Source organism: Heptranchias perlo, chromosome 10 (assembly GCF_035084215.1).
Source record: "Heptranchias perlo isolate sHepPer1 chromosome 10, sHepPer1.hap1, whole genome shotgun sequence".
Classification (NCBI taxonomy): Eukaryota; Metazoa; Chordata; class Chondrichthyes; order Hexanchiformes; family Hexanchidae; genus Heptranchias; species Heptranchias perlo.
The window spans coordinates 3,357,967-3,371,626 of NC_090334.1; the positions used below are offsets into that span (position 1 = coordinate 3,357,967).

Below are 13,660 nucleotides of genomic sequence, written 5' to 3' on the forward strand. Positions count from 1 at the left end.
GCCATACCCATTAACCACACCAGTGTACCCATTAACCACAACACTACCGCACCCATTAACCACACCACTGTTCCCATTAACCACAACACTGCCGTACCTTTAACCACAACACCACCGTACCCATTAACTACAACACCATCGTACCCATTAACCATAAAACCACCGTACCCATTAACTACAACACCATCGTACCCATTAACCATAAAACCACCGTATCCATTAACCACACCACTGTACCCATTAACCAGACCACGTACCCATTAACCATAACACCACCGTACCCATTAACCACAACACCGCCGTACCCATTAACCACAACACCGCCGTACCCATTAACCACACTACTGTACCCATTAACCACACCACCGCCGTACCCATTAACCACACTACTGTACCCATTAACCACACCACCGCCGTACCCATTAAACACAACACTGACGTACCCATTAACCACAACACCACCATACCCATTAACCACAACACCACCGTACCCATTAATCACAACACTACCGCACCCATTAACCACACCACTGTTCCCATTAACCACAACACTGCCGTATCTTTAACCACAACAGCACTGTACCCGTTAACCATAACACTACCGTACCATTAACCACAACACCACCTTACCCATTAACCACAACACGACCGTAACCATTAACCATAACACTACCGTACCAATTAACCACAACACCGCAGTTCCCATTAAACAAAACACTACCGTACCCATTAACCACACCACCGCCGTACCCATTAACCACAACACTACCGTACCCATTAAACACAACACCGCCATACCAATTAACCACACCACCGTACCCATTAACCACACCACCACCGTACCCATTAACCACAACACCACCGTACCCATTAACCACAACACCACCATACCCATTAACCACAACACCACCGTACCCATTAATCACAACACTACCGCACCCATTAACCACACCACTGTTCCCATTAACCACAACACTGCCGTATCTTTAACCACAAAAGCACTGTACCCATTAACCATAACACTACCGTACCATTAACCACAACACCACCTTACCCATTAACCACAACACTACCGTAACCATTAACCATAACACTACCGTACCAATTAACCACAACACCACCATACCCATTAAACCTACCACTGCCGTACCCATTAACCACAACACTACCGTACCCATTAAACACAACACCGCCATACCCATTAACCACACCACCACCGTACCCATTAACCACAACACCACCGTACCCATTAACCACACCACCGCCATACCCATTAACCACACCAGTGTACCCACTAACCACAACACTACCGCACCCATTAACCACACCACTGTTCCCATTAACCACAACACTGCCGTACCTTTAACCACAACACCACCGTACCCATTAACTACAACACCATCGTACCCATTAACCATAAAACCACCGTACCCATTAACTACAACACCATCGTACCCATTAACCATAAAACCACCGTATCCATTAACCACACCACTGTACCCATTAACCAGACCACGTACCCATTAACCATAACACCACCGTACCCATTAACCACAACACCGCCGTACCCATTAACCACACCACCACTGTACCCATTAACCACAGCACCGCCATACCCATTAACCACACCAGTGTACCCATTAACCACAACACTACCGTACCTTTAACCACAACACCACCGTACCCATTAACCACAACACTACCGTACCCATTAACTACAACACCACTGTACCCATTAACCAGACCACGTACCCATTAACCATAACACCACCGTACCCATTAACTACAACACCACTGTACCCATTAACCAGACCACGTACCCATTAACCATAACACCACCGTACCCATTAACCAGACCACGTACCCATTAACCATAACACCACTGTACCCATTAACTACAACACCACTGTACCCATTAACCAGACCACGTTCCCATTAACCATAACACCACCGTACCCGAAAACCACAACACCACCGTACCCATTAACTACAACACCACTGTACCCATTAACCAGACCACATACCCATTAACCATAACACCACTGTACCCATTAACCACAACACTACCGCACCCATTAACCACACCACTGTTCCCATTAACCACAACACTATCGTACCCATTAACCACAACACCACTGTACCCATTAACCACACCACCGCCATACCCATTAACCACACCAGTGTACCCATTAACCACAACACCACCGTACCCATTAAACCTACCACCGCCATACGCATTAACCACAACACTACCGTACCCATTAACCACAACACCACTGTACCCATTAACCAGACCACGTACCCATTAACCATAACACCACCGTACCCATTAACCACAACACCGTCGAACCCATTAAACCTACCACCGCCGTACCCATTAAACCTACCACCGCCGTACCCATTAAACCTACCACCGCCGTACCCATGAACCACAACACTACCATACCCATTAACCACAACACCACCGAACCCATTAACCACACCACCGCCGTACCCATTAAACCTACCACCGCCGTACCCATTAAACCTACCACCGCCATTCCCATTAACCACAACACCGCCGTACCCATGAACCACAACACCGCCGTACCCATTAACCACAAAACCGCCGTACCCATTAACCACAACACCGCCGTACCCATTAACCACAACACTAACGTACCCATTAACCACAACACCGCCGTACCCATTAACCACAACACTGCCGTACCCATTAACCACAACACCGCCGTAACCATTAACCACAACACCGCCGTACCCATTAACCACAAAACCGCCGTACCCATTAACCACAACACCGCCGTACCCATTAACCACAACACAACCGTACCCATTAACCATAACACCACCGTACCCATTAACCACAACACCACCGTACCCATTAACCACAACACTGACGTACTCATTAACTACAACACTACCGTTCCCATTGACCACAACACGACCGCACCCATTAACCACAACACCACTGTACCCATTAACCACAACACCACTGTACCCATTAACCACACCATCGCCATACCCATTAACCAGACCACCGTACCCATTAACCACACCACCGCCGTACCCATTAACCACAACACTGACGTACCCATTAACCACACCACCGCCGTACCCATTAAACCTACCACCACCATACCCATTAACCACAACACTGACGTACCCATTAACCACAACACTACCGCACCCATTAACCACAACACCACCGTACCCATTTACCACACCACTGTACCCATTAACCACACCACTGTACCCATTAACCAAAACACTACCGTATCTTTAACCACAACACTACCGTACCCATTAACTACAACACCACCGTACCCATTAACCATAACACCACCGTACCCATTAACCATAACACCACCGTATCCATTAACCACACCACCACTGTACCCATTAACCAGACCACCGTACCCATTAATCACAGCACCGCCGTACCCATTAACCACACCACCGTACCCATTAACCACAGCACCGCCGTACCCATTAACCACACCACCGCCGTACCCATTAACCACAGCACCGCCGTACCCATTAACCAAAACACTGCCGTACCCATTAACAACACCACCGCCATACCCATTAATCAGTCCACCACCGTTCCCATGAACCAAAACACTACCGTACCCATTAACCACAACACCACCGTACCCATTAAACATACCACCGCCGTACCCATTAACCAAAACACTACCGTACCCATTAACCACAACACCACCGTACCCATTAAACCTACCACCGCCGTACCCATTAACCATAACACTACCGTTCCCATTAACCACAACACCACTGTACCCATTAAACCTACCACCGCCGTACCCATTAACCAAAACACTACCGTACCCATTAACCACAACACCACCGTACCCATTAAACATACCACCGCCGTACCCATTAACCTCAACACTACCGTACCCATTAACCACACCACCACCGTACCCATTAACCACAACACTACTGTACCCATTAACCACACCACCGCCGTTCCCATTAAACAAAACACCACTGTACCCATTAACCAGACCGCCGTACCCATTAACCACAACACCACCATATTCATTAACCATAACACCACCGTACCGATTAACCACACCACCGCCGTACCCATTAAACACAACACTGACGTACCCATTAACCACAACACCACCATACCCATTAACCACAACACCACCGTACCCATTAATCACAACACTACCGCACCCATTAACCACACCACTGTTCCCATTAACCACAACACTGCCGTATCTTTAACCACAACAGCACTGTACCCATTAACCATAACACTACCGTACCATTAACCACAACACCACCTTACCCATTAACCACAACACTACCGTAACCATTAACCATAACACTACCGTACCAATTAACCACAACACCACCATACCCATTAAACCTACCACCGCCGTACCCATTAACCACAACACTACCGTACCCATTAAACACAACACCGCCATACCAATTAACCACACCACCGTACCCATTAACCACACCACCACCGTACCCATTAACCACAACACCACCGTACCCATTAACCACACCACCGCCATACCCATTAACCACACCAGTGTACCCATTAACCACAACACTACCGCACCCATTAACCACACCACTGTTCCCATTAACCACAACACTGCCGTACCTTTAACCACAACACCACCGTACCCATTAACTACAACACCATCGTACCCATTAACCATAAAACCACCGTACCCATTAACTACAACACCATCGTACCCATTAACCATAAAACCACCGTATCCATTAACCACACCACTGTACCCATTAACCAGACCACGTACCCATTAACCATAACACCACCGTACCCATTAACCACAACACCGCCGTACCCATTAACCACACCACCACTGTACCCATTAACCACAGCACCGCCATACCCATTAACCACACCAGTGTACCCATTAACCACAACACTACCGTACCTTTAACCACAACACCACCGTACCCATTAACCACAACACTACCGTACCCATTAACTACAACACCACTGTACCCATTAACCAGACCACGTACCCATTAACCATAACACCACCGTACCCATTAACTACAACACCACTGTACCCATTAACCAGACCACGTACCCATTAACCATAACACCACCGTACCCATTAACCACAACACCACCGTACCCATTAACTACAACACCACTGTACCCATTAACCAGACCACGTACCCATTAACCATAACACCACCGTACCCATTAACCACAACACTACCGCACCCATTAACCACACCACTGTTCCCATTAACCACAACACTATCGTACCCATTAACCACAACACCACTGTACCCATTAACCACACCACCGCCATACCCATTAACCACACCAGTGTACCCATTAACCACAACACCACCGTACCGATTAAACCTACCACCGCCATACCCATTAACCACAACACCACTGTACCCATTAACCAGACCACGTACCCATTAACCATAACACCACCGTACCCATTAACCACAACACCGTCGAACCCATTAAACCGACCACCGCCGTACCCATTAAACCTACCACCGCCGTACCCATTAAACCTACCACCGCCGTACCCATGAACCACAACACTACCATACCCATTAACCACAACACCACCGAACCCATTAACCACACCACCGCCGTACCCATTAACCATAACACTACCGTACCCATTAACCACAACACCGTCGAACCCATTAAACCTACCACCGCCGTACCCATTAAACCTACCACCGCCGTACCCATGAACCACAACACTACCATACCCATTAACCACAACACCACCGAACCCATTAACCACAACACCGCCATTCTCATTAACCATAACACTACCGTTCCCATTAACCACAACACCGCCGTACCCATGAACCACAACACTGCCGTACCCATTAACCACAACACCGCCGTACCCATGAACCACAACACCGCCGTACCCATTAACCACAAAACCGCCGTACCCATTAACCACAACACCGCCGTACCCATTAACCACAACACCACCGTACCCATTAACCACAACACCGCCGTACCCATTAACCACAACACCGCCGTACCCATTAACCACAAAACCGCCGTACCCATTAACCACAACACCGCCGTAACCATTAACCACAACACTGCCGTACCCATTAACCACAACACCGCCGTACCCATTAACCACAACACCGCCGTACCCATTAACCACAAAACCGCCGTACCCATTAACCACAACACCGCCGTAACCATTAACCACAACACCGCCGTACCCATTAACCACAAAACCGCCGTACCCATTAACCACAACACAACCGTACCCATTAACCATAACACCACCGTACCCATTAACCACAAAACAACCGTACCGATTAACCATAACACCACCGTACCCATTAACCACAACACGACCGCACCCATTAACCACAACACCACTGTACCCATTAACCACAACACCACTGTACCCATTAACCATAACACCACCGTACCCATTAACCACAACACGACCGCACCCATTAACCACAACACCACTGTACCCATTAACCACAACACCACTGTACCCATTAACCACACCATCGCCATACCCATTAACCAGACCACCGTACCCATTAACCACACCACCGCCGTACCCATTAACCACAACACTGACGTACCCATTAACCACACCACCGCCGTACCCATTAAACCTACCACCACCATACCCATTAACCACAACACTGACGTACCCATTAACCACAACACCACCGCACCCATTTACCACACCACTGTACCCATTAAAAACACCACTGTACCCATTAACCAAAACACTACCGTATCTTTAACCACAACACTACCATACCCATTAACCACAACACCACCGCACCCATTAACCACAACACCACCGTACCCATTTACCACACCACTGTACCCATTAACCACACCACTGTACCCATTAACCACACCACTGTACCCATTAACCAAAACACTACCGTATCTTTAACCACAACACTACCGTACCCATTAACTACAACACCACCGTACTCATTAACCACAACACCACCGTATCCATTAACCACACCACCACTGTACCCATTAACCAGACCACCGTACCCATTAACCACAGCACCGCCGTACCCATTAACCACACCACCGCCGTACCCATTAACCACAGCACCGCCGTACCCATTAACCAAAACACTGCCGTACCCATTAACAACACCACCGCCATACCCATTAATCAGTCCACCGCCGTTCCCATTAACCAAAACACTACCGTACCCATTAACCACAACACCACCGTACCCATTAAACATACCACCGCCGTACCCATTAACCAAAACACTACCGTACCCATTAACCACAACACCACCTTACCCATTAAACCTACCACCGCCGTACCCATTAACCATAACACTACCGTTCCCATTAACCACAACACCACTGTACCCATTAAACCTACCACCGCCGTACCCATTAACCAAAACACTACCGTACCCATTAACCACAACACCACCGTACCCATTAAACATACCACCGCCGTACCCATTAACCTCAACACTACCGTACCCATTAACCACACCACCACCGTACCCATTAACCACAACACTACTGTACCCATTAACCACACCACCGCCGTTCCCATTAAACAAAACACTACCGTACCCATTAACCACAACACCACTGTACCCATTAAACCTGCCACCGCCGTACCCATTAACCTCAACACTACCGTACCCATTAACCACACCACCGCCGTTCCCATTGAACAAAACACTACCGTACCCATTAACCACAACACCACCGTACCCATTAAACACAACACTGACGTACCCATTAACCACAACACTACTGCACCCATTAACCACACCATCGTACCCATTAACCACAACACTACCATACCCATTAACCAAAACACCACTGTACCCATTAACCAAAACACCACCGTACCCATTAACCACAACACCGCCGTACCCATTAACCACAACACTACCGCACCCATTAACCACACCACCGTACCCATTAACCACAACGCTACCGTACCCATTAACAACAACACCATCGTACCCATTAACCATAACACCACCGGATCCATTAACCACAACACCACTGTACCCATTAACCAGACCATCGTACCCATTAACCACAGCACCGCCGTACCCATTAACCACAACACCACCATATTCATTAACCACAACACCACCGTACCCATTAAACCTACCACCGCCGTACCCATTAAACACAACACTGACGTACCCATTAACCACAACACCACCGTACCCATTAATCACAACACTACCGCACCCATTAACCACACCACTGTTCCTATTAACCACAACACTGCCGTATCTTTAACCACAACAGCACTGTACCCATTAACCATAACACTACCGTACCATTAACCACAACACCACCTTACCCATTAAACCTACCACCGCCGTACCCATTAACCACAACACTACCGTACCCATTAAACACAACACCGCCATACCAATTAACCACACCACCGTACCCATTAACCACACCACCACCGTACCCATTAACCACAACACCACCGTACCCATTAACCACACCACCGCCATACCCATTAACCACACCAGTGTACCCATTAACCACAACACTACCGCACCCATTAACCACACCACTGTTCCCATTAACCACAATACTGCCGTACCTTTAACCACAACACCACCGTACCCATTAACTACAACACCATCGTACCCATTAACCATAAAACCACCGTATCCATTAACCACACCACTGTACCCATTAACCAGACCACGTACCCATTAACCATAACACCACCGTACCCATTAACCACAACACCGCCGTACCCATTAACCACACCACCACTGTACCCATTAACCACAGCACCGCCATACCCATTAACCACACCAGTGTACCCATTAACCACAACACTACCGTACCCATTAAACACAACACTACCGTACCCATTAAACATACCACCGCCGTACCCATTAACCTCAACACTACCGTACCCATTAACCAAAACACTACCGTACCCATTAACCACAAGAAATGAGGATGGAGGAGGGCCGGGGATGGGATTCGGGTGGCGGGCTGTAGTCAGACCCCCGGCGATGGGCCCAATGGCCTCCTGTGCTGTGATTAGCCGGAATCAGGCGGTCTGGGCCCGTGGGAACTGAGTCTGCGCGGCACGTGGAGAGAAGGCGGGAAAACCGGGGCGGGGATCGGTCACGTGACACCCAGACCCCACCTCCCCTGTTACCGGAAGTGACGCAGGGAAATGGGCGGGGTTTTGATGCGTCGCGTCCGGCGGGCGGGAGAAGGCGGCGCCCGGCGACCGTTTCCTGATTCACCGGGTCTGTCCGTCAGCGGCCGCCGAGGGCCCACTCCAGGAGAACCGGCTGGAGCTCAGGGTGAGTCCGCTTCACCATAACCGGGCCGGAGGGTCAGTCACTGCCCGGAGCCAGGGGGTGGGGGATGTTGGTCAGTGCCGGGGGCAGAACCAGGCTCTCCCCCTCCCCCTCCCCCTCCCCGGGGGCCGGGACCCCGGGCTCCTCCTCCCCCCTCCCCCTCCCCGGGGGGGCCGGGACCCCGGGCTCCTCCTCCCCCCTCCCCCTCCCCGGGGGGGGCCGGGACCCCGGGCTCCTCCTCCCCCCTCCCCCTCCCCGGGGGGGGCCGGGACCCCGGGCTCCTCCTCCCCCCTCCCCCTCCCCGGGGGGGCCGGGACCCCGGGCTCCTCCTCCCCCCTCCCCCTCCCCGGGGGGGTCGGGACCCCGGGCTCCTCCTCCCCCCTCCCCCTCCCCCTCCCCGGGGGGGTCGGGACCCCGGGCTCCTCTTCCCCCCCCCCCCCCCCCCGGGGGGCCGGGACCCCGGGCTCCTCCTCCCCCCTCCCCCTCCCCCTCCCCGGGGGGGCCGGGACCCCGGGCTCCTCCTCCCCCCTCCCCCTCCCCGGGGGGGCCGGGACCCCGGGCTCCTCCTCCCCCCTCCCCCTCCCCGGGGGGGCCGGGACCCCGGGCTCCTCCTCCCCCCTCCCCCTCCCCGGGGGGGCCGGGACCCCGGGCTCCTCCTCCCCCCTCCCCCTCCCCGGGGGGGCCGGGACCCCGGGCTCCTCCTCCCCCCTCCCCCTCCCCGGGGGGGCCGGGACCCCCGGGCTCCTCCTCCCCCCCTCCCCCTCCCCGGGGGGGGCCGGGACCCCCGGGCTCCTCCTCCCCCCTCCCCCTCCCCGGGGGGGGCCGGGACCCCGGGCTCCTCCTCCCCCCTCACCCCTCCCCGGGGGGGGCCGGGACCCCCGGGCTCCTCCTCCCCCCCTCCCCCTCCCCGGGGGGGCCGGGACCCCGGGCTCCTCCTCCCCCCTCCCCCTCCCCGGGGGGGCCGGGACCCCGGGCTCCTCCTCCCCCCCTCCCCCTCCCCGGGGGGGTCGGGGACCCCGGGCTCCTCCCCCTCCCCCTCCCCGGGGGGGGTCGGGACCCCCGGGCTCCTCCTCCCCCCTCCCCGGGGGGGTCGGGACCCCCGGGCTCCTCCTCCCCCCCACCCCCTCCCCCCTCCCCGGGGGGGGGTCGGGACCCCGGGCTCCTCCTCCCCCCTCCCCCCCCCCCCCCCGGGGGGGGTCGGGACCCCGGGCTCCTCCTCCCCCCTCCCCCTCCCAGGGGGGGGTCGGGACCCCCGGGCTCCTCCTCCCCCCTCCTCCCCCCTCCCCCCCCCCCCCCGGGGGGGTCGGGACCCCGGGCTCCTCCTCCCCCCTCCCCCTCCCCGGGGGGGTCGGGACCCCGGGCTCCTCCCCCTCCCCTCCCCCTCCCCCTCCCCGGGGGGGTCGGGACCCCGGGTCTCCTCCTCCCCCCTCCCCCCCTCCCCGGGGGGGTCGGGACCCCCGGGCTCCTCCCCCTCCCCTCCCCCTCCCCCTCCCCGGGGGGGTCGGGACCCCGGGCTCCTCCTCCCCCCTCCCCCTCCCCGGGGGGGTCGGGACCCCCGGGCTCCTCCTCCCCCCCTCCCCCTCCCCGGGGGGGGGGTCGGGACCCCGGGCTCCACCCCCCTCCCCGGGGGGGGGGGGTCGGGACCCCGGGCTCCACCCCCCCTCCCCGGGGGGGGGGGGGTCGGGACCCCGGGCTCCACCCCCCTCCCCGGGGGGGGGGGTCGGGGACCCCGGGCTCCACCCCCCTCCCCGGGGGGGGGGTCGGGACCCCGGGCTCCACCCCCCTCCCCGGGGGGGGGGGGTCGGGACCCCGGGCTCCACCCCCCTCCCCGGGGGGGGGGGGTCGGGACCCCCGGGCTCCACCCCCCTCCCCGGGGGGGGGGGGTCGGGACCCCGGGGCTCCACCCCCCCTCCCCGGGGGGGGGGGGTCGGGACCCCGGGCTCCACCCCCCTCCCCGGGGGGGGGGGGTCGGGACCCCGGGCTCCACCCCCCTCCCCGGGGGGGGGGGTCGGGACCCCGGGCTCCACCCCCCTCCCCGGGGGGGGGGGTCGGGACCCCGGGCTCCACCCCCCTCCCCGGGGGGGGGGGGTCGGGACCCCGGGCTCCACCCCCCTCCCCGGGGGGGGGGGGTCGGGACCCCCGGGCTCCACCCCCCTCCCCGGGGGGGGGGGGTCGGGACCCCGGCTCCACCCCCCCTCCCCGGGGGGGGGGGGTCGGGACCCCCGGGCTCCACCCCCCTCCCCGGGGGGGGGGGGGTCGGGACCCCGGGTGGGGGGGGGTCGGGACCCCGGGCTCCACCCCCCTCCCCGGGGGGGGGGGGTCGGGACCCCGGCTCCTCCCCCCTCCCCTCTCTCTCTCTGGTTTTAATGTCCTTTCTATAATGGGGTGCCCAGAACTGCGCGCAATACTCGATCTGTGGCTCAACCGTTGCCTTGTACAAATTTGTCTTTACCTCTGCTGTTGTGTTGTATGTCCCTTTTGATAAAACCCAAAATACAATTGGACTTTTATGGCTTTATCTACCTGATTTCAAGGAGTTATGTATTTGAGTCTCTGTTCATCCAGGGTCTCAATCCCTTCAATCACCTCGCACTGCTCCAGATTCGATTGCTCCTGCCACTATCCTGTCAATTCTCCTGCAGTCTTTTTGCAGTTCTCTTTGCTATTTGCCAAACTGCCCACTTTTGTCAGCAAATTTTGACAGCTCCCTATGCCCAATTCCAGATTATCTATACATTGAGAACAGAAGTGAACCCCGGGGACACACTTCCAATCTAAGCAACAACTCTTTACCCACCCCTTTGTCTCCTGTCCATCAGCCAACCAGTCACGTGTAGGTCAGACCAGGTAGAGATGACAGGTTTCTTCCCGAAGACATCAGTTGGGTTTTGACAAAAACGAAATCTGGCAGCTTTTGTTGTCCTCTCCCGGCACTAGTCCACAAACAACCAGATTTTTTGAGTTCAGTGCCACAATTCTCCGCAATGGGATTTGAACTCATGGCCTCTGGTCCAGTACCCTATCTGCTACTACCCTTCCCAATTCCTATTCGCGCTGCTACATTTCCTCCTATGACAGACAGCTGAACCTTTGTAACAAGCCTATACAACGTTCATATACATCACATCTACTGCATTCCCTACATAGGAACAGGAGGAGGCCATTCAGCCCCTCAAGCCTGTTCCGCCATTCTAATAGATCAAGGCTGATCTGTATCTTAACTCCATCTACCCGCCTTGGTTTCGTAACCCTTAATACTCTCACCCAACAAAAATCTATCAATCTCTGTTTTGAAATTTTCTCTTGACCCTCGGCCTCAACAGCTTTCTGGAGGAGAGAGTTCCTGATTTCCACTCCCCTTTGTGTGAAGGATTGATTCCTGACATCACCCCTGAATGGCCTAGCTCTAATTTTAAGGTTATGCCCCCCCCCCCCCTGTTCATCCATCCAATTGATCTCTCCTTCCAAATAAAAGGTTGTAAGTTTGTTGAGCACTATTTGCGTTTAACAAATCCATACTAGTGCTCTTATATTATCCCACGTTTACTAATTGGATCTTGTATTATGGATTGTAAGAGTTTGGCCACAATACGTTAGACATGCTGCTGAAGAACCTTGAGAAAGATATTCCAGGTAACTAGACCAGAGGTGTTGCAATCCAATTTCACCTCACCTTAAGGGTGAACAATTGGGTGGATACTTAAAACGTAACATCCAATTATACCTACTTAGATTAAGATAATGGCTAAATTCCAACATGCATTATTTCAAGATACGAACTTCAGTACATTATTGTCACTTGGCCTCACCATTTGTCGACTTTACACATGTCATTGACCAGATATGAACATATGCTGAGAGCAGAGAATATCGTCTCTTGATGCAACATCAACCCTCCCTTTTGCTCCTGTGTAACCTCACCTTGATATTCTGGGTTGATTTCACTCATCTGTATTCCATACTCCTTAGTTGCTTGGTTTCTGCAACGCATTTCGAATGTGTTTCAGGGAGTCTTGAGAGGACATGGCAGTTCAGGGGGTGATGTCAGGAAGCCTTTCTTTACACAAAGGGGAGTGGAAATCTGGAACTCTCTTCCCCCCCCAAAAAGCTGTTGAGACTGGGGGTCAGTTGAAAATTTAAAAACTGAGATGAATAGATTTTTGTTGGGTATCGGTATTAAGGTATGGTATATACGGAACCAAGGCGGGTAGATGGAGTTAAGATACAGATTAGCCGTAATCTAATTGAATGGCGGAACAGGCTCAAGGGGCTGAATGGCTTCTCCTGCTCCCATGACTGAGTGCCCCTGAATTCA

General features: G+C 54.4%; 1 protein-coding gene across 1 annotated transcript in view; it reads left to right on the plus strand.

Annotated features, from left to right (window-relative positions):
• The first annotated feature begins 9,260 nt into the window (after positions 1-9,260).
• Positions 9,261-13,660, plus strand: part of psen1 (presenilin 1) — a 61,878-nt gene continuing 57,478 nt past the window's right edge. Inside the window, exon 1 of the mRNA XM_067991140.1 lies at positions 9,261-9,348. The gene's annotated coding sequence lies outside the window, so the exon portion shown is untranslated. The remainder of the gene's footprint in view (positions 9,349-13,660) is intronic.